The sequence below is a fragment of the Neomonachus schauinslandi genome, chromosome 12, assembly GCF_002201575.2.
Source record: "Neomonachus schauinslandi chromosome 12, ASM220157v2, whole genome shotgun sequence".
NCBI lineage: Eukaryota > Metazoa > Chordata > Mammalia > Carnivora > Phocidae > Neomonachus > Neomonachus schauinslandi.
In genome coordinates, this window is record NC_058414.1 from 42831898 (window position 1) to 42855480 (window position 23583).

The 23583-nt window shown below is 35.3% G+C and overlaps 1 pseudogene; it reads left to right on the forward strand.

Annotated features, from left to right (window-relative positions):
• The first annotated feature begins 1032 nt into the window (after positions 1 to 1032).
• Positions 1033 to 22843, forward strand: LOC110579897 (annotated as a pseudogene).
• The last annotated feature ends 740 nt before the right edge of the window (positions 22844 to 23583 follow it).

Here is a 23583-nt window from a genome sequence, read left to right on the forward strand (position 1 = left end):
TCTCTAGAAGAAAAATCCTGGCAAATAAAACAAACATTTGGCAGTGGGCATTATTTGCAATTCTTTTGTGGCTATCTAAATTCAATATGCAATTTATTTACTTTTCAGATCCAAAAAAGCTTACATGAATTTTTATTTCTCTATACTGAGCCAATACACACAATATTTTTGTTCATTTTTTTTTAAAAAACAATCTGCTAATTTTCGTGTCCTTTTATTGAAAGGCAATGACTAATTATATTAGTTAGAATTAATTTCAGGTGAAGTAAAAGATAACAACTGAGAGTAGATAAAGAAAATAAGAAATCTATAAGTAGGCATTGATTCAGCAACTCAGTAATATCAAAGCCAGTAACTCTGAATATCTCTGGTTGAAAAATGACTGCTAGAGCTCATGGTTGGGTCTAAATCCATGCAGGAAGGAACATGCTGTATCTGTCCCCTTTACCAGGAAAGGGAAAATTTTCCCATAAACTTCCTGAAGAGACTTTTCTTATATACCATTAATCAGAACTGTTATCACTTCACCATTCACAGTGTGGAGACTGTAAGAGCAAGTATGTAGCTTTTCCAGCCCTTATAGTAGAAGGAAGAAAAAAAAGAAGGGGATTGAAAACAGGTTTGGGAATAATCTACTAACACCATCTGCTACTCCAATTATCTACCAATTTATCCAGATTTTTTTTTTTTAACAAAGAAGCTAAGCAGATTTATAAAATGCAATTATCAGAACCATAATATTTAAAATTTCCCTTCATAGAGAGAGGTTCTTTTTAACTTTAAATGTTTTTCCCAGTATTAGACCAAATCATGGGGCCCTGTCTCCTTAATAAATCAAGAAACAGCAAAGCAAGCAGATTCATAAGTCTTTGCAGACATCTCAGACCTATGAATTTTTTAAAAGGTGACTATATTTGTACATCAACCCAGGTTTCCTGTATGTCCTTCAGAGGAATTAATTCATCTTTGGAATCCAGTGCTGGTTTCCTGATATAAAGCCAACAAGAGACCTGGAGCACCATCTCAGGAACCATGAGGTATAGTGGTTAAGACAGCAGCTGGGTAAAGGAGAAGTTCAATTCCTAGTTCTACACCATGCTGCCTGTGTGACTGCAGGCAAGTTATTTAGCCCATCTAAACCTCTGTTTCCTCATCTGCAAGATGAGAATTTTAACATCTACCTGGTATGACAGGAATAGAAAATGCATGCAAATTTAGCCCTGAGATAAGTGGTCAGAGTTGTTAAGTAGACTATCAGTTGTCTATCCAATAGCCATTTCCCCATAGAAGTAGTTATGTATATGGTTAAAGACCCTTGCATATAAGGGTGACCAAATGACTGGATTCTGATCAGTGATATATAAGCATTGAGGTTTCTGAGAAAACTGCTTGTGATTTTTTTAAATATGTTTAGTGTGTTGCTCTACTTTGGAGTACAGTAGAAAATTATATACTCATTTTTGGGGTTGTGAGTTTAGTGTCACATAGATTGTCAACAAAGAATAAATTCAAATATGGAGGAGCATGGCAAATCTTTAAAAGGAGCTCACTATATTTATTATCCAAAGAAGGAACAACAACAAAAACAAAACACCTCACTGTCCACTTAAATGATACCAAAAAAGAAGGGAGAGTCACATCAATTTCTTTTGTTCTAATGAGAATTTGTCTTATAACTATGTAATTAGTCAGGAACGGCATGAAGACTATATTACCTCCTCATACCTGCTATTGTTACGGAACCCGGACTGGATCGCCCAGTGGAAGGATCAAGTGGCACTCAGAGATCTTGGAGGATCGGAGGTTTATTTAATGCTGGCGGGCCCAGAGAAGCTTGACCTCCAAAGGTCTGAGCCCGGAGCACAGAAGGGGTAATTTATACACTTCTACTTCCGCATACTTGGCACTTTGGCGCACGCGGGAATCCTTTTCGCGCGAGGGAAGCAGACCAGGGAGAAGAACCCGGAAGAGCCCCAGGGCAGGGACTGGGACTCCCTTGCTGGCTCGGTTGGCCATCTTAGAACACAGATTTTTCCCTATCACTATAATTATTTTTTTTCACTGAAAATTACATGACTCATGTTCTTAGGGCGTAACACCACCTACAAAATGGACAATATTAAAGGAAATCAGCTTTGCTCAAAGCTTTCCAGACAACATATTAATAATTTGCCATCCTGGGCGCCTGGGTGGCTCAGTCGTTAAGCGTCTGCCTTTGGCTCAGGTCATGATCCCAGGGTCCTGGGATCGAGCCCCACATCGGGCTCCCTGCTCAGCTGGAAGCCTACTTCTCCCTCTCCCACTCCCCCTGCTTGTGTTCCTGCTCTCGCTATGTCTCTCTCTGTCAAATAAATAAATAAAATCTTTAAAAATAAAAAAAATAAAAAATAATAATTTGCCATCGTTAAAAAATGGAAAGTAAATCCTGGGCCAAAATCCACTAATAATATGCAAATTTATGCCCAAAGAGGTTGCTTAAAAAACTATAAATGGAATACTTTGACTTTAAGTGAAAAAGTCCCTTCAAAAATCCCCTTGTGAGTGACATTTCAAATGATATTTAGGATTTTACCAACACACTTCTCCACTTAAACTTCTTTCATTCCACTTCCTTCAGTACTATGATATTAATCTATTTCCTATGTTTATGGCAAGCTACTTAAAAAGGCAGATAGCTTTTCTTTAAGGAAAAACAAAACAAAAGAAAACAATGCAAACAAACAAAAAACATAATAGCTTAATACTCATTCTACACCAAGCTCAACAGCAGAATAAATCAAATACTGGCTGCTTGATTTATTTCAATGAAAACCTTCAGATTTGTGTCCATTCATTCCTCTTCAATCACTACATTTCCTATTTAGGAATTACCATTAATGTGGTAATCACTGAAGCCAGAAAAATGGGTAAAATCCCTGAGAGAAGAAACAAAGAGGATAAACAATAGGAAGAGACAGATCTATGCTGTAAGCAATAGCTATAGAATAGTAGGAGGATGGCTGTGGGAGAGAAAAAAAGAGAGAGAGAGAGATTGTTGATACCAAAAAAAGAGAAAAGCGAGATACTTCAGAGCACCAGGATTTTGAAATGCTGCAGAAGTCAAGGGAAGACAGAAGTGACCTTCTGTTTGAAATGCATCTGAGGTACTGAAGATAATAGAATTGGAAAAAAATGTCATTGAATCTAGCAAAAACCTGGATATTCTTGACCTCAGAAAAACAAATCTCAATGAATAGTTAAGATAGTATGAGGGTAGGTAGGTGTTATATCAGTAAAGATATCAGTAAGAGAGGGAAAAATAAGATCCAAGTTAAGGGGATAGTTCAAGATGGTAGGGTAGAAAGAGCCTGAACTCAACTCTACCACAGACACACAAAATCTATAGCTACATATAGAACAATTCTCTCAAAAAGACCTGAAAACTAGCTGAACAGTTCCTCTTCAACAAAGGATAGAAAGACCACATTGAGACTGGTAGGAGAGACAGACACATAGTCTTGTCAAAAACCCCACTGCCCCATGCAGCAACCCACAGGTAGGAGAAATGTCGGGAATACAGAGTATATCCCTAAGGGATGAGGGGTTTGAGCCTTACATCAGGCACCCCAACCCTTGGTACCTGCATCAGAGAAGAGCCCCCAAAATGTCTGGCTTTGAAAACCAATAGTGCTTATGCCCAGGAGACCCAAAGGGCTGTAGGAAACTCAGACTTGTCTGTTAAAGGGCTCACACATAGACTCAGTTGCCCCAAGTCCCAGAGCAAAAGCAGCAAATTGAAAACACCTAGACCATATGTGAAAGTGACTCATTGGCTAATGTTAAAGCATCTGTCAGAGGGTCAGGGCTCTGTTAGAACTTTCTCCAAGGACATAAGTGCTAGAAGGCACCATTTTTGCACTTTCCTTCTACTTTGCTTGTCTAGCCCTGGCAGGAGCCATTTTTGCACTGTCCCTTTCCCCTGCTAGTACAGCTTGCCCTGCCTCTGCACTCTCCTATGGCCCCACCCTGCCAAACCCAGCAGCTACTCAGCAAGGTTATCATTCAGAATTGAAGGGGAGATAAAGTTTTCCAGACAAGCAAAAACTAAAGGAGTTGACCACCACTAAACTGTCCTTACAAGAAATATTAAAGGGACTGCTTTAAGCTAAAAAGAAAGGGCAAGAAAACATATGAAAGTAAAAATCTCACAGGTACAGAAGACAAATACATGGTAGAGGACTAATCACTTATAAAGCTAGCATGAAGGTAAAAGTAGTAAAAATAACTATAAAATAATTAGATAAAGGGCACACAAAATTAAAAAATATAAAATTTGACATCAAAAACATAAAATGGGGGCACCTGGGTTGTTCATTCAGTTGAGCATCCAACTCTTGGTTTCAGCTCAGGTCGTGATCTTGGGGTCCTGAGATGGAAACCCACATTTGGCTCTGTGCTCAGCATGGAGTCTGCTTGGCATTCTCTCTCTCCCTCTTCCTCTGCCCCTCCCCTCACTCCCTCTCTCTCTAAAATAAATAAATAAATCTTTTAAAAAAACATAAAATATGGGAGGGGGGAGTAAAAATGTAGATTTTTAGAGTGCACTGAAACTCAACTTGCTATAAAAGTAAAAGAGACTGGTATTATATATATATATATATACATATACATATATATAGGCTGACATATGTAAGCCTCATGGCAATCAAAAACCAAAAGCCTATAGTAGACACACAGAAGATAATGATAATGGAATCTATGTACAACACTAAAGAAAGACCAAATCACAAGAAAGCTAGAGAAGAAGAAAGGAACAGAGAGAAAATAGGCATAAAACAATTAACAAAATGGCAATAAATTCATACATATCTATAATTTCTTTAAATGTAAATGAAATTTACATTTAAATTCTCTAACCAAAAGACATAGCGTGGCTGAATGGATTAAAAACAACAAGAACCATCTCTATGCTCCTACAAGATATCTATCTCAAATCTAAATACACACACAGACTGAAAGTGAAAGGATGGAAAAAGGTGTTTCATGCAAATGGAAACCAAAAAAAAGCTGAGGTAGCTATACCTGTACCTAAGAAGATAGAATTTAAATGGGCTGTAATAGAAGACAAAGATGGCCATTACATGATAAAAAGGTCAATCCAACAAAAAGATATAACATTTATACATATGTATACACCCAATATAGGAGCACCTAAATATGTAAAGCAAATATTAACAGATCTAAAGGAAGAAATTGACAGCAATAAAATAATATTAGGGGACTTTAATATCCCACTTAACCAATGGATAGATCATCCAGGCAGAAAATCTATAAGGAAACATTGGTTTTAAATGACATATTAAACCAGATGGACTTAATAGATACATTAAGAGGTACAAACTTTCAGTCATAAAATAAATAAGTTACGAGGATGTAATGTACACCTGGTGACTATAGTCAATAACATTGTATTGCATATTATGTAACTTTACATGGTGATGGGGGGAACTAGATTTATTGTGGTGATCATTTTGCAGTGTACACAAATATCAAATCATTATGTTATACATCTGAAACTAACATAATGTTATATGCCAATTATATATCAAAACAACAACAACATCATCCTTTTTTCTTGACCCTCTTGGCTATTTTAGCTTGTTATTGTTGTTGTTGTTGTTACAATATGGCACTATCCTCTCTGTTCTTTAACACTTTTGTCTTGCTTCACTTTCAGATATCTCTTCTTGTTATTGCTGATATCCCTGCCTCTAAGAATATCCTCTGTGTAGACACCTTCTAAAGTTTTATTAAGGACATACAGGAGATGGTATATCATATATTCAAGCTGGATAGAATTGTTCAGAAACATTAAGTAACTTCTAATTGATGGACAAATGACTCTGGCCCAATAATAAAGTACACATTGACGTTTGTTGTGTGTGTGTGTGTGTGTGTGTTTATTTAAAAATAATTGTCTCCTTATTACTTGGCTGTGTTCTTTATCTTCAAGGTTATCAGATAAGCAATATTTGAATGACTGAATCATTCCTCTACATAAGACTTCTGTCTTTTCTTAAAAATCTATGATATAGATTCTTGAGATACAGCCCTGGGTAAAAGCTGAAAAGTAAAAGCCACTGAGGATTTCTCCTAAAAGTTTATCATCATGGAATACTGAGAAGCTCTGAAATAATTCTTTAGGATTTTTCTCTTTTTATCTATTGACAAGAAACAGAATATTTTGAGAACTTTCCCATTAGAAATTTGAGAGTAGCTAATTTCTTACTACCTAATGAAATCTATAGGTGGAGTGGCATGTGTCATTTAAAATAAATCTCACATTTATACATACAGTGTATAAAATATCTTCTTTTTTTTAAGATTGTATTTATTTATATGAGAGAGAGAGAGCACACAAGCTGGGGGAGAGGCACAGGGAGAGGGAGAAGCAGGGTCCCCACTGAGCACGGAGCCTGATGTGGGGCTTGATCCCAAAACCCCAGAATCATGACCTGAGCTGAAGGCAGATGCTTAACTTACTGAGCCGCCCAGGCGCCCCTATAAAATATCTTCTATTTCAAATATGGTTTAAATACTGGCTCAAGATTCAAGTTAAGTATTAGTTTATAGAACCTGGAACCTGGATGCTCATTGTTTAAATATATTTATATATATATTTTTATTTTTTTGTAAATATAAATTATTTAGTATGTAAATATTAAGCAACACACTACTGCACAAGCAGTGGGTCAAATAAGAAATCAGATGGCAAATCAAAATATGTCTCAAAACAAGAGAAAAAGAAAACACAATATTCCAAAACCAATGGGATATAGCAAAAGCAGATGCTAGAGTGAAATTTATGCTATAAATGCTTGTATTGAGAAAAAAAGTTCTAATAAACAACTTAATGTTACACCACAGGTAATTAGAAAAGGAAGAAACTTAGCTGAAATTTGGTAGAGAAAGGAAATAACAAAGAAAAATCAGAAATAAATAAGAGACCAGAATAAACAAAAACATAACATTCAAAGGAATGACCAGTTTTTCAAAAAAAAAGAGAGAAGACTCAAAAACCAAAGTAAGAAGTGGAAAAGAAAATAGTACAACAGATAAACACAAAAATACATAGTATGATTACTATAAACAAATATATACTAAAAAATCAGGTAACTTGGAAAAGAACATATAATTCCTAAAAGCACACAAGTTACCACAATTGGATCATGAATCTTAAATCCAAGAAATAGGAAATCTTCTTAGACCAATAACAAGAATGAAAACTGAATTAGAAATCAAAAATCTCCCAGCACAGAAAAGCCCAAAACCACACGATTTCACTGGTGAATTCTACCAAACATTTAATAAAAATAATTAATGGCAATCTTTATCAACTATTACAAATAATGGAGAATAGAGGGAACACATTCAAAACCATTCCATGAGGCCAGCACTACCCTGATACCATTGCAGGATAAAAACATTACAAGAACAAAGAAGTCTATGTGGAAGGAGCCAGAATGTCCTTCAACAGATGAATGGATAAAGAAGATATGGTTCATAAATACAATGGACTATTACTCAGCCATCAGAAAGGATGAATACCTATTTACATTGACATGGATGGAACTGGAGGGTATTATGCTAAGTGAAATAACTCAATCAGAGAAAGACAATTATCATATGGTTTCACTCATACGTGGAATATAAGGAATAACGCAGAGGATCAGAGGGGCAGGGAGGGAAAACTGAATGGGAAGAAATCAGAGAGGGAGACAAACCATGAAAGACTCTTGACATCAGGAAACAAACTGAGGGTTTTGGAAACGGAGGTGGGTGGGGGGATAGGGTAACTGGGTGATGGGCATTAAGGAGGGCACATGATGGAATGAGCACTGGGTGTTATATGCAATAAATGAATCCTTGAACTTTACATTAAAAACTAATGATGTATTATATGTTGGCAAATTGAATTTAAATAAAAACTAAAAAAAAATAGGCTTCACACCAAAAAAAAAAAAAAAGAACAAAAAAAGTCTAATTTATCCAATATAAGCAGTGCTACTCTGACTATCTTTTGACATCCATTTGCATGATAACTGTTTCTCCATCCCCTCACTTTAAATCTGCAGGTGTCTTTAGGTCTAAAATGAGTCTCCTGTAGGCAGCATATAAATGGGTCTTGATTTCATATCCATTCTGACACCCTATGTCTTTTGATTGGAGCATTTAGTCCATTTATATTCAAAGTAATTATTGATAGATATGTATTTATTGCCATTTTATTATTTGTTTTGTGACTGTTTCTGGAGATTTTCTCTGATCTTTTCTTGTCTTTGTCACTTTTGTCTCTCCTTTGCACTCAGAGTCCCCTTTAATATTTCTTGCAGAGCTGGTTTAGTGGCCATGAACTCCTTTAGTTTTTCTTTGTCTGGGAAACTCTTTATCTCTCCTTCTATTCTGAAGGATAGCCTTGCAGGATAGAGTATTCTTGGCTACAGATTTTTCCCATTCAGCATTTTGATTATATCATGCCACTCTCTTCTGGCTTGCCAAGCTTCAGTTGAAAAATCTCCAGGTAGGGGCGCCTGGGTGGCTCAGTTGGTTAAGCGACTGCCTTCGGCTCGGGTCATGATCCTGGAGTCCCGGGATCGAGTCCCGCATCGGGCTCCCTGCTCGGCGGGGAGTCTGCTTCTCCCTCTGACCCTCCCCCCTCTCATGTGCTCTCTCTCTCTCATTCTCTCTCTTTCAAATAAAAAAAAAAAAAAAATCTCCAGGTAGCCTTATGAGTTTTCCCTTGTAAGTTAAGGACTTCTTTTGTCTTGCTGCTTTTAAGATTTTTTATTTCTTTATCACTATGTTTTGCAAATTTAATTACAGTATATCTTGGTGTTAGCCTGCTTTTCTTGATTTTGATGGGAGTTCTCTGTGCCTCTTGGATCTGTTTCCTTCCCCAGATTAGGAAAGGGTTCTGCTATTATTTTTGAAATAAATTTTCTGCCCCTTTTCTTCCTCTTCTTCTGGGAGTCCTATAATTCAAATGTTATAACATTTGATGGAGTCATTGAATTCCCTATGTCTATTCTCATGTTGTACAATGCTTTTTTTCTTTTGTTCAGATTCTTTATTTTCCATTATTTTGTCTTCTAGATCACTAATTCATGCCTCTGCTTTTTCCAGCCTGCTGTTCATTGCATTTAGCTTACCTCCAATCTTGCTTATTACATTCTTCATCTCTGATTGATTCTTTTTTAACTCTTTTATCTCTTTTGTAAGGGTCTCACTGATGTCCTCTATTCTTTTCTCAAGTCCAGTGAGTATCCTTGTGATTGTTGCTTTAAATTCTCCCTCAGGCATGTTACTTGTATCTGTTTCACTTAGGTCTCTGGCAGTGGCCTTATCTTGTTCTTTCATTTGGGGTAAATTCCTCCATCTTGGCATTTTAAGTCTCTGTTTTCTGTGTGTTAGAAAAGCCAGTTTTAAAATGTACACTCTAAATACTAAAAAGGCTAGCAGTTTTCTTGTAAGACACACTACTATTTCATCAATCATATTTTTTAATGCTGCTGCTGAATTCACATATACTCTATCAGTAAGCTTTAATTGTACATCTATTTGGAATATGCATCCAAAGCCTTTATAGCACCATAAGAGAGCAATACTTTTTTATGTGAATCTGGTAGCATCTGTTGCATCATTCACTATTTAAAAATTAATAGTTAAACATTGATTCATTCCTTAATGCAACAAAAAAAACATATTTAAGATTTTGGCTTTGCAAGGACAAAAATCGATTTCTTATTAATTGCTTTAAATCCATTCTGAGTTTAACAGATAGAATGGAACAAGAAAAGTGCCATTTCCAATATGCTTATAAACATTTTCTAAGGATCAAAAAATAACTATTGATAATGATGATAGCTAAAAGGTATTTCCCTATTTATTTTAGTATAATGCACTGTCTTTAGTGATGGGCACCACCTAAATGTCTATTTTTTTTTGTTTAGATAAGTCTTACAGAGTTTGAAGTTTTATCTGAAGTTTTTCTAAGCCAATTCTTCTGCAAAGTTGACTGAGCATTTCACAAACTCAGCTCTTCTTTTGCTTTCTCTGTGATTTGTTTCAGGTTATACTAAGATAAAGTTTCTGTCCTGTGGCATTCAAAGATTCATAAGAAGAAAAGAAGAACACTAAGAGAAAAACTTAGAATATTTTGATCTTCATTCACTTTTTTTAGGTGTTACATAAAAATGTAAAGAATATTAGGTTAGAACCACACCACAATGTGTACATAAACCATTCTTAAGACTACAGCTTATTGGTCAGATAAAAATTAGAGTGATCAGAAAGTCATCATCTCTATCTAGCCACTTTCACGGGAAAGGGGCAGCATAATTATTTTGTTGGAATCCCAGGTATAGATAAACAAGTCAGTTACAAACAAACTAAAACCTAGAACAGACATATGGTCATCTGAGTTACAATTTAAGATAATTCAAGATAAGTTTTGGGCTTCTTGACAGAAACATGTAAATGAGAATCTAAGATAATAAGAACATAGGGATGGAAAGTAGTGCTGGAGAAAGGAGACATGTAACTTTCATTCAGAGAATGCAATTCCCAAAGTAGAATATGCAGGGGAATCCATGGTGGTGGTTCATTGGGAAATAAAGTATCCTCAAATAAATATTTTATTTAGAAAACATAGTATGCTCAAGTAAAACACAGTATTTGAAAAAGTGAAAAGAAATCCCTGGAGGCAGTGAATTATAGGATTTGAGTTTTTCATATAATACCTGTATTAAAATGAAAGATAACCGGGGCACCTGGGTGGCTCAGTTGGTTAAGTGTCCGACTCTTGACTTCATGAGCTCAGGTCATGATCTCAGGGTCCTGGGATAGAGCCCAAAGTTGGGCTCTATGCTCAGCAGGGAGTCTGCTTGAGGATTTTCTCCCTCTGCCTGTCCCCCCACCTTCTCTCTCAAATAAATACATAAATCTTATAAATCAATCAATCAATCAATCAAATGAAAGAGAACCAGACTCTCTAGTTAGTTGATGCTATTCCAAGAGCGGAGCAGAGACTAAATGAGTATATGCTGAGCCACTGATGATCTCCTGCCAGACACTGGGCATTAGAATGTGTGTGGTGGGCACCAAACTGACTTCAATCTATGCAACTGAGAATGTATTTGGCAAGTATCCAATTGAACGAAGTGTGAAACCAAGGGTTATATAGCCTTTTATTATATGTTGGTCAAGAGTTTATGTGTAAGAAGGAAAAATGAGAAAGTTAAATACAAAGCTTACGAAATAAGGGAATTGGACCTCTTTAGTGAACCTTCAGAGAAATAACATCTCTAAATATAAGTTGCAAAAACATAAATATTTAGAAAATTGTAATCACAAGAATTGACAAGAAGACATGGCTATTTGTTTTTTGTTTGTTTTGTTTTTAAGGTTTTATTTATTTATTTGAGAGAAAGAGAACAAGCACAGAGGGAGAGTGAGAGGGAGAAGCAGATTCCCGCTAAGCAGAGAGCCAGATGTGGGGTTCAATCCCAGGGCCCTGGGATCATGACTGAGCCGAAGGCAGACACTTAACCAACTGAGCCACCCAAGCGCCCCAAAGATATAGCTATTTGAAACAGATATCCAAAGAGGAGAACAGATAAAATTTAAAAGACAAAAACAAACAAACAGACAAAAAAACACTAGTATAAATGTAAAGACAATGAAAAAAACAAGGTTACAAATGACAAAGATTAAAATTTGAAAAATAATAATAAATTAGTATCCTCAACTATTGTCAATAGAAACAAAAATCAGCTTAGTGAAGTAGAAAGAAAAATTAGAAATTTTCACACAATTCAGGAAAAAGTCAAAGAAATTAAAAAGATGCAAGAAGAGAGCAAAGACATGAGAATAAACAACAAAGCTCCAAGGTAAGGAATACACTTTTTTAAAAAGTGAAATACAAGCACTAGTAAAAGACAATATATTTTTTTTTCTGATTAAAAGTAGAATATAGCTTCCAAATGGCAGACTAGCTTGTTTCAGAACAACCGTATCACAAAGAACAACTAGAAAGATTATATATTTATACAAGGAAACTAGAAAGATTATATATTTATATAAGAACAACTAGAAAGATTATATATTATATTTGTATATATTTGAACCTGCTTGAAAGAATGGGGGAGTTAAGAAAGAGAAGGCTTGTATGGCAATGCTTTAGAGAAAAGAGCAGCTCAGAGAAATGTCTCTGCAGATTTAGATTAAGCTGATTGGTTGAGTTACATAAGCCTTGATATCTAGAACTGGCAATAAAGTTCATTTCTGAAGAAAGGATCGTTAGGTACAATTGTCCAGGTTATAATGGTTACTAAAATATCTTGAGCAGAATGAACACAAGTTAAATCATAAAAAATTTTGGTTGATTATAGATTGATTATGAATCCTGGGAGAAGCAGGGGTACTTCATAATAATAAAAGGATATTGAAGAAAAAGAACATATGAACATTGAAGCTTTACTTTAATCAAGTAAAATAGTAATCAATAAAAATATAGGATAATAGAATTTATACATATTAAAAGAAAGATAAATGTATTAATGTATTTTTCAAAATATTGCAATGGATGTCAAGAAATGAAATACTATCATACAGAGTATAATTGCCATATTCTTCACAAATAAAAGGTTATATTTGCATCCAACAGTTGAAAGACTATATTTACTTTTTATTTTATTGGCTTTATTTTATTTAAGTGCCAAAAACAAAAGGGATCAGTGAGTTTTGTAAATGTAAAAAGGTAATCATATTGATCAATACTCACAAAAACATTTCCTCTCAAGGTCAGAGGATAACCTCAGAATACGTAAAGTAATGAACAGCCAGCAGTTGCTATTTCTAAAATTGACTTTTATTTTACCACAGCTCTGGCATTGTTTCATATTCTAATGGTGACATTGCAATTTTAGCTACCATAATTGCATAGCAATGACAGAGGCTCATATAGGCCTATTCTTCTTCAAATGACTTATTTAAAGCTTTGAAATCTGTATACAGATGCGCACTGTACAAGTACTATCACTATCCTATCTGCTTTCAAAAATTCATGAAAAAAATGACATGTTAATTTATGTTGTAAATGAATGAAGAAAACATTTCAAATAGCAGTGAGAGAGGCAATAATCTATTAAAATCAAGTAGAAGAAAAAATTTAAAAGATGCCATCAACTAAGCTATTTATTTATTCAAAGACAATGTCTAAATGAGCCAGAACTGACACCAGAGGCATTCAGCTACATATTTTAATGTCATATCAAATTTACTGGCATTCTAAGTGTATAAACAATATATTTGCATCATATTAGTGACAAATGTCATGCTAATACCATAGCAAAATGACTACAAGGGGATTTCATAACTTATTTACAGAATGTGTTTCTAGGTACAAGAACTCATTTAGAATTGTCAAACAACCAGAGAATTACAGGAATTTCCAACCTTTGGTTAGGGGAGTCTTATTTCATAGCACATATGCCATTATATTGTTTACTGTAATGAATTCTTAATGTCCTTCCTGTGTTTTGTAGAGTCAACCATTTTTATTAGGTTCCCTTCAGCATTTCTAGATAAGAGCTATTGGCTTTTGACCCTATTTTTCTGAATACCGTGTATCAGTGCTCCAAAACTGTCCCTTTAATGGTTAATGGTTTCTTCTTACTAAAGTATCCTTTAAAAAAAAAAAAAAAGAAGGCAGGTCACCAGAAATACTTTGGTTCTTCCTCTTCTGTACACTCGGGGCAGTTATCTTTCAAACTTGAAGGATAAATCTGTTCTTTTTTCTTCTGACCTTGCCAAATATCCCTTTATCTACTGGAGCCATTGAAACCTGGAAATCATCGGGCAGCCATGCACCATAAACCTACATGGTCTTGTTCCCTGAGAAATTGTTTTGTAATTAATGTCTCCTATACCAAACTGTTCCCCAATTCTTTAAACGTTACATGTCCTCTGGACCAACACAAGCACACCCGGGATGAATGTATTTTAAAATATTTTATGTGATATTAAAAACCATTAAGCTGTTTCCAAAATAGGTTCAAAAGAAGTTTTTACCTTTATAGACGATTAAAGCAATCATTTGGTCAGTTGACTTCACTGACAGCTATAGCAGTGTAGTTTTTTCTGATAGAACAAATCCACAGAGAAATATCTTTATCAAACTATTATTAAGTGCCTCTTCTATGTAAAAATAATTCTGGAAATATGAGGCTGCAGGATCACCATGCACTTCTCTTCAAATTTACTTCAGGGGCGTCTGGGTGGCTCACTTGGTTAAGCGTCTGCCTTTGGCTCAGGTCATGATCTCGGGGTCCTGGCCGGAATCATGACCTGAGCCAAAGGCAGATACTTAACTGACTAAGCCAACTAGGCGCCCCAGGCATTTGCATTTCTGACAACTCTATATTTCAACTGTGAACTTGTTCACTGACTTCATCTTCATCACTGACTGCCACTGAAACTTGAGAACAGATGAGCTTGCCACAGTAAACCTGAGTTTTCGATGTCATAACTCCCCAAACCAAGCTTTTCCACTTAAAAACACTGCCACATTCTACAATAGGCGGGTGAGAGCAAGTTACAGTATCTGTCCCCTCTGTCCCTTTTGATCAAGGCTACCCTACTGTTAATTGTAGATGAAAGATCGTATTGCCTCCCCTATCCCAGGGCCTTGGCTGGGGCCAGCTAGTCCCCCAAAACTGTAACTGGTGGGAGACTGGCTGAGGGATCATCACAGCCTTCACTTCCAGGAGACCTCCAACTTTATTATAAATCAGAGCTCTGAAACTCCTGAGGAGGAGCTAGTCTTGTTAAGTTGAAGAAGAAGTCCTCCTACATTTTTCCCCCTTAGGACAAAGGCTTTTCTGTTTTACTTTTGCATTACAAAAAAAAGAAAAGGCACACAAAATTTGTTCCAGGTGGTTTTCCACCTCAGCATATGTGGAGTACAACCACCAACTTTCTGTGAGAGGGAAAAACAAGAAATGTAATCCCTTTTAGAGGACTTTTGATCACTGGTAACTTTGCCCAATATAGAAGTGATTTGCACAAACACTTCTCTAAGACCCTTGAGATTCAGAACTTAGAGGAACTTTCATTAATGAAATCACCGCCACTGAAAAAAATCCAAAAATAACAGGACTGAGTTATACTGTCCTCAAGCTAATGCCAAATTCAAAAGTTATCTTTTGCAGCACAAAAAGAGAATTCAAACTCCTCTACAAGCATACAGGTTTTCAAGATTTATTTTTTCTTAGAGACACAGAAAGGGGATTACATCACATTATATAGGATGATTTTCTACGGATCCTCTTTAAACATCTCTTTTCCCAAATTCCCATCTCTCTTTTTTAACCCTTTCTCCCTGACCCACTAGGTACAGGAACTATCTCCCTTCTCCTACACTCCTGGTAGGGACTGCAAGTAAAGTCTCTTCTCCACATTCCATTTTCCTGAATTCTATCAGGGCAGGAGGACTGCAGAAAATTTATGATTTGTTTTTTTCTGCTCTCACCATCAATAAAGATAACAGAGACAGCTAATAAAAACTAACGTAATTTTCCAGGAGTCTCTGTGATAGTATACCTCCTCAAACTCTATACATGAAAACTACTGGCATTTAAGGAAAAAACAGTGCTTTCACTTTTGACTTTTAGAAATGCAGTGTGGGCATATCATACAAAGATACAAGGCCCTGAATAACCAGTAACTAAGCCTAGTAAATGTTACCCAAACATCTCATGCAGTGGGTCTTGGTGTTGTTAAATAACTTTCCTTCTCAGTACATAATATAGTTAGGGAAAATCATATGAAAAAAAAAAATGCCCTAAGAGATTGCACACAAATTCTTTAAAAACTGTAAAATGATGTTTCTTACTTTCCTGAGTCTTAGACAAATAGTGTTACAAATTTACCTCACCGAAGAGAGATTCCAACGAAATCTACTTTATTGTTCTTATTTTTAAATGAGGTTAGATGGGAGAAATTCTGATCATTTTATACGGAAAAGAAAATCTCATCTTAAAAACAAAAAGGAAAAAAGAAACTTTCCCTAAATCAAACTCAACACTAGAAAAAGCTATTTTTCTTTTGGCCTCTTTTCTATAAACCTTCCGCCCTCTATTATGGAGTTGGCAAACTACATCCTGCAAGTTAAATCCAGCCACTACCTATTTTTGTAAAGTTTTATTGGCACCATTTACATAACATCAATAGTTGCTTCATAGTTTATTATCTGCAAGGGAGACCATGTGGTCTGCAAAGCATAAAGTATTTACTATCTGGCCCTTTATAGGAATAGTTTAGCAAACTCTGCTCTATCATACCTCATTAATATAAAAATTAGATTTTAAATCTATTTACCATAAGAATTGATTTCTTTTCACTTTTTCTCATGGGTAAATTTAATTGTAGTTACCTATGTAAAGATAGTATGCTACAAAATCCTTCAAAGCTTAATCAATGACTCTCACATATATTAAAATGCCAATTGAAACTAAGTGGCAACACTTTACTCATTTAAGACAGTTCTCTTTTATTCAGTGTTGTGAATTAGCAACTGAAGAGAGGAGTTTGAGTATCTAACTAGAATCTCATAATTCAAAGGTACTAAAAAGAACAATGTGTGGATTTTTAACATTTTTAATTGTCATAAACTTAACTATACCAAGAATATTCTTCATATCACAACTAACTATTTTCTATGGTTAATACTGTTTGCATATATCTTCCAAGTATTATGGTTGGGAACATAGTTTTCTCTAAAAAGTCAATTCAAACTGGATATTTTCCTTTTTCAGTATAAAATTCTCCACAAAGTTTTATACTATAGCTAATGATACAGCATTATCTTAGCGAGAGCTGACATGACAAAATACCACAGACTGGGTGGCTTAAACAACAGATATTTATTTTTTCACAGTTCTGGAGGCTAGAAGTCCAAGATCAAGGTGTTGGCAGTGTTGGTCCTCCTGAGGGCCATGAGAGAAAGCTTATGTTCCAGGCCTCTCCATTTTGCTTGTAGTTGACTATCTTCTTCCTATGTCTTTATATCATCTTCCCTCTGTGTTTGTGTCCAAATTTCTTCTTCTTGTAAGGATACCATTCATATTGGATACCATCATGACATCATTTTAACTTAATTACCTCTTTAAAAACTCTCTCTTTCAAATACAATTACATTCTGAGGTATTAGGGGTTAGGACTTCAACATATGAATTTTTGTAGGTACATAATTCAGTCTATAACAAGCATCAGTGCTAAATATTTAGGATATAATGAGTTTCATATAAAATGTGCACCCACCAGGGGTGCCTGGGTAGCTCAGTTGGTTAAGTGTCCGACTCTTGATTTCGGCTCAGGTCATGATCTCAGGGTTGTAAGATTGAGCCCTGCGTCGGGCTCTGTGCTGGATGTGGAGCCTGATTAAGATTCTAAGATACTCTCTCCTTCTCCCTCTGCCCAGTCCCCCAGCACTGGTGGTGCTCTCTCCCTCTTAAAAAAAAAAAAAGAAAAAAAAAAGCACACCTGCCAATCCTTACTTTATAAGCCCAATAATACTATTCTTGAATTTTAGATATGAATAAATGTTACAAAACTTACTTTACTCTTACTTCATAGTGTCATAATTTTCATAATTCTCTGATTATATCATTCTATCTCTTTTTAGAATTGTTCATTTTGACACATTCTATTGTGTAGAACTCAAATAATCTTTGCTTAGTGAAAGGGTATAGCCATAGAAAGAAATACTTTATCCAATTAGCTAAGCTTCTTAGAGAAACATTGTCTATGGACTTGAAAAAAATAAGAAATGAAATTAATCTAGTTTTATTGGAGTTTTTTTGGAGTAATTATTTTCCAAGATTAACACACTATATAAAATTTGTATAGAGATTATATAAATTAGGGATGTTAGCTATGTGTTTGATAAATCTGTGTAAATTTTCTATTACACTCTCTGATATAGAACTAGATTGAATCAGAGGTCTTTACTTCATGAGAAAAATCCAAAATTGTTTTTCCTTTTTTTGTTGTTTTTGTTATGTACTTGATTAATTGCCATTTAAGAAAAAAAGCAGGTCTAGACATGGGAAGATATAACCTGAAAATGTCGACATTTAAATACCTTTTTGAGAGTTTTGTTGTGTCAACAGACCTAGTTACAAGTAATACCACCTTGAATTTCAGGTTTTGTCATTTGTTTAGCTGCATTTTGTTGTTAATCATTTTCTCCATGTGTCAGCTTCCTTGGGGTTTTAAAAGGAGGAGACTTTTACAATTTACTCTGGTAATGAAGATTTCTTGGGAGGATACACTGAATGCATACAGGAAGTCATCCATCAGTCACGCTAGCTCCTAGCTCTTCCAACATGAGGCTATGCAGCTGGCTTCATAGAGAATTGAAAAAGTAACTCTCTGGGTGAACCAACAACTTGAGCTCAGTGGCCTGTTTCCTTACCTTCACTGGCAAATAACTGGTTTTGGACCAGTAGCCTGCTATCTGGCATGGAAGCATGGAACACCCCTATCAGCAGATTTGATGCCAAACCGTGCTGAGGTCCTAGACAATCCACACACTTATCCTATTGGCATTTCTTCCCAGGTGTGCATCAGTGTCCTCTTTCAAGCAACTACCGTTAGAGTTGCAGCATGGTTTTCTCCAGCTGCCAAATTTACAGTAGTTTGAGAAGGAAAGAAAGTGTGAGGGCCACTTTCCTGAAGAGTTGCAGCGTATGTGGCATCTCTTGCAACTTTGTGACCTCTTCCTTCAGCCTCCTAAATATGCTCAGAAATAGGAGATACCCAGAAATGCAGTAGTGCAATAAAATGCACCACTCTGCACACTAAGCACAAGTGGTATATTTCAGAAGTAAAAGAGGCCCTCAGTATGATTTTCTAGGAAGACTGCTAACACTTCTTGGTATAATCAGGTAATACATATTTATATTTAGGATACTAGAGAAAAAGAATTATTCTGATAAAAACAAAGTAGACTGTTCAATTTCTTGCTTTTAATAGATTTAGAGAATCAAAACAGAAAATGAATACAAAAAATGCGGAGTTGTTAGCCTCCCTATAAAAGAGGTAAATAAATAAATAAATAAATAAATAAATAAAATGACATTTGGAAAAAATTTAGTCAACATTTGGTATGTTTTATCTTTGGTATTTGCCTGGCATCTTTAGGACAACAGACTATAAAAAATAATGAATGAGGAGTAGCCAAACTTTGATAATTATAATAAGCCTCAGAAAGCAAAAGAGCTCTACTATCTGTTTGATATTTATCCTTAATTATTTTATCTGCTCTGGAACTTTTGTCCTTATTCTTAAAGATAACTGCTATACTTTCAAGGTAGTTATCTATGCCCTTTAGCATAAATTCCTAAATGCATTTATAGCCATAGGTCAATGCACATTCCACCAATTTTAGCATTTTGACAAAGGGAAATAATCACTAACCTCCCTAAAATTGCTAATTTGACTAGACTGACTTGGTAGTAATCAGCTCTAACCATTCAGTTCAGTCAAATTAGGTGATGATCCATTCCTCAATGTAAATACTATACCAGGTCCTATCCTTTGACCTTTTATCTTTTCATTTTAAATACTCTCCATCATGTGACCCCTGGCCACCTTCATTATTTATAGACTGATGACTCACAGATCAGGAACTTCAGTTTGGAGGTTTCTCCTATGTCTAGTTTCATGCTAAACAACTTCACATGGATGTCTGACAGATACCTCAAACTCAACTGGGCCAAAGACAAAATTTATTTTCTTTGGTGGAGGTGTCAACTTTATTGAGGTATAATTTTTATACAATAAAGTATTATCAATTTTATGTGTACAATTTAACAAGCTTTGAAAAATGTATTCAATAAATATATAGAACATACCTATCACACCAAAATGTTGCCTCCTGCCCTTTGCAGTTAATACCCTCTTTCCATCCCCTAACCCTTGGCAACTATGGATTTGCTTATTATCAATAAAGTTTTGCCTTTTGTGAAATTTCATATAAATGAAATTATACAGTGTGTAGTCTTTTTTTGTATGGCTCCTTGCAGTAACAGAATGTTTCTGATATTCAGTCATGCTGCATGTATCCATAATCCATTCCATTATACTGCAAAATTGAATTGCATTGTATGGATGTACCACAACTTGTCCATTCATCAATTGATGGGCATTTGGGTTTCTTTCCAAATTCTGACTAGCAATTATGAATATACTCTTTAGGAACATTCACATGCAAGTCTTCATTTATCTTGGGTAAAGATCCGGTATTGGAATTGTTGAGTAATATGGTAAGTATATGTTTAACTTCATAAGAAATCATCCATTTGTTTTCCAAAGCGTCTGTAGCATTTTGCATTCCCAACAGCAATTCATGAGAGTTCCAGCAGCTGCACATCCTTGTTGACACTGGGTACAGTCAGATTTTTTTCATTTTAGCTATTCTAGTGGGTGTGGTTTGGTATCATGATGTAAGTTGAATTTGCATTTCCATAATGACAAATGCATTCATTTGCCAGCCATATATCTTCTATAGTAAGGAGTCTGTTCAAATATTTTGCCCAATTTTTATGTGTTGTTTGTCTTCTAATTATTGAGTTGTGTTTTTTGAATGTTCTGGATATAGGTTTTGCAAATATTTTCACCATTCTGTGGTCTGACACTTCATTTTCTTAGGTGTCTTTTAAAGAAGAAAATATTTTTATTTGATGAATTTTTACATAGATTTTGTTCTTATGTGAGTGTTCTTTGAAAGAAATGTTGGCCTAACTCGGGGTCACAAAGATTTTCTCCTATATTTGCTTCTAGAAGATTTTTAGGTTTTACTCTCATTTTAGATTAATGATTCAAATTAATTTTTACGCATGGTATGATGCAAGTGTTAGAGTGGTGTGTGTGTGTGTGTGTGTGTGTGTGTGCATGTAAGGATATCCAATTACCCAGCACCATTGGTTGAAAAGATTATTCCATTTTTAATGGTGTTGGAATTTTTGTCAAAAATCAATCAGTCATTCACTTACAGGTTTATTTCTGAATGCTATATATTTTTATCTATATATCTCTCTTACACCAAGAGCAAATTGTCTTGATTACTGTAGCTTTGTAAGTCTTGAAATCTGACAGAATAATTCCTCCAATTCTGTTTTTCTTTTGTAAAATGGTGTTGGCTATTTCAGTACCTTTGCATTTCCATATAGATTCTAGAATAAGCTTTTTCAATTCTATTCAAAAACGAAAAGCTTTCTGGAATTTGGTTGGGGTTGTTTTGAATCATAGATTAATTTAAGAAGAATCTACATCTTTTTTTTTTTTAAAGATTTTATTTATTTATTTGACAGAGAAAGACACAGCGAGAGAGGGAACACAAACGGGGAGTGGGAGAGGGAGAAGCAGACTCCCCGCCGAGCAGGGAGCCCGATGCGGGACTCGATCCAGGGACTCCAGGATCATGACCTGAGCTGAAGGCAGTCGCTCAACCAACTGAGCCACCCAGGCGCCCAGAAGAATCTACATCTTAACAATATTAAGTCTTCTGATTCATGAACATTGATATTTCTCAAATTGTTAAGGTTCTCTTTAGTGTCATGTTGCAATGTTTTTAGTTTACTATGTAGGGAACTCTTCGTAAACTATACTCTAAATATTTTATATATATTTGCTATAGAAATGGTATTTTTAAAATTTTGGTTTCCAATTGTTCATTGGTACTGTATAGGCATACAATTTATTTTTGTATATTAATATAGAATCCTACAACATTGGTAAACTTTCCTTTAGCTCTAGAAGCTTTAGTTTTTTCTACATAGACAATCACGATATCTGGGAATACAGTTTAAGTTAAGTCTTCCTTTGTAATCTGGATGTCATTTATTTTTTTCTCTTGCCTCAATGCACATAATAAGAAATACAATATTATATTATATAGAAGTGGTATGAGTTAATATCTTTGCCTTGTTCCAGATACTAAGAAGAAAGCATTCAGACCTTTATTAAGTATCAATGATATAGGTTGTAAGTTTTTCATTGATACTATATATCAGATGGAGGAAGTTCCTCTCTATTTCTAGGCTGTATCATAATGGGTATTCAGTCTGGACAAATGAAAACTTAGCAAATGTTGAGGTTTAATTTTTATTATCCTATCTGTGTAATAGTTATCTCAGAGAGAAAGCACAGGGAAACCATTATAGATACTATCCACATCACAGTGGTCATCCACGCAATTACAAGCAGAATCACCAGAATAGTGAGAGTGGGTAAAAGAAGGAGGATCAGAGAGTTGTTCCCAAAGGCCAGGCCCCACAGTGCAGGCCCTACCTCAGGCGGCGGTTCCCACCTTACTACATGCGGAGACCCTATGGGCGTCCACCCCCTGTATTCTGACCCTCCTATGCAGAGAGAAGTGGTGGAAGGTGCAGACAACCAGGGTGCAGGAGAACAGGTAGACCAGTAAGAGAGAATATGTGTCAGGGTTATAGACCACAGTTCTGTAAGGGATCTTTTCACTAAAGACAGCCTAGAGAGAATGGCAATGAAGATAAGGAAAATCAAGGAGATGAGACCCAAGGTCAGCACCCACCTCAGCATCGGTACTGCCACAACAATTACCAACACAGACACCCAGAAAACCCTAAACCACAAGATGGCAAAGAGACAAAAGCAGCCAACCCAGCAGCTGAGAATTATCAGCTCCGAGGCTGAGCAATGGGGGCTGAGTACATGCGGGCTTACCATCTTTACCATCATCTGGTTCAGTCAATCAACATGAAGGAATGATGATGAAATTCCAGCAATAAGAAATGAACAAAAGATTGGAGCTGAAGACCTCAAGTGCTTCCTTTTTGTCCACTGACCAGATAAATAGAACTATCTGGATTATCTATGCAGCATGGGTTTTTTAAAATTATTTTTACCTAAAGATATCTCTTTTTGATAATGACAAATGTGTTTAAAAAAAAAAAGCCTGTTTATTCTCAATACATCTTTAAAGGTTTAAATTGTTTCATATCTGGTCATTTTGAGATTTTCAAGAACCTCATTTTTACTTTGTAATAAAAGTTTGCAACTTGTTTTTTTTCCAAAAAACATCAATAAATGGCAAGCATCTGTTAATAAAGAGCTAAATATAAAAAAAATAATAGTATAAAGTAAAATAAAGAGAATATCTCAAAAAACTTCTAAGTTTAGAAACAAGTTATGCAAAAGCAAATATGAATCTAATTTCTATTAGACTTCTCAGCAGCTATACTGAATGCAAGGACAAAATGGAGCAGTATCTCCAAAGCTATAAAGTAAAGTGATTTTGAAAACATATTTTAACAGAAAACTATGAATAAGTAGATAGAAAATAAAGTTAGTTTCAGGCATGAAGAGACTCAGTGAAGTTTATTTCCCTCATATCTTTTTTTTTTAAGAAGAGAAAAAATACTTGATGATCTATTCCAGCAAAAACAAAAGAGCAAATAAAGTAACAAACACAATTGCATTAAGAAAACAGTGATACTGAAC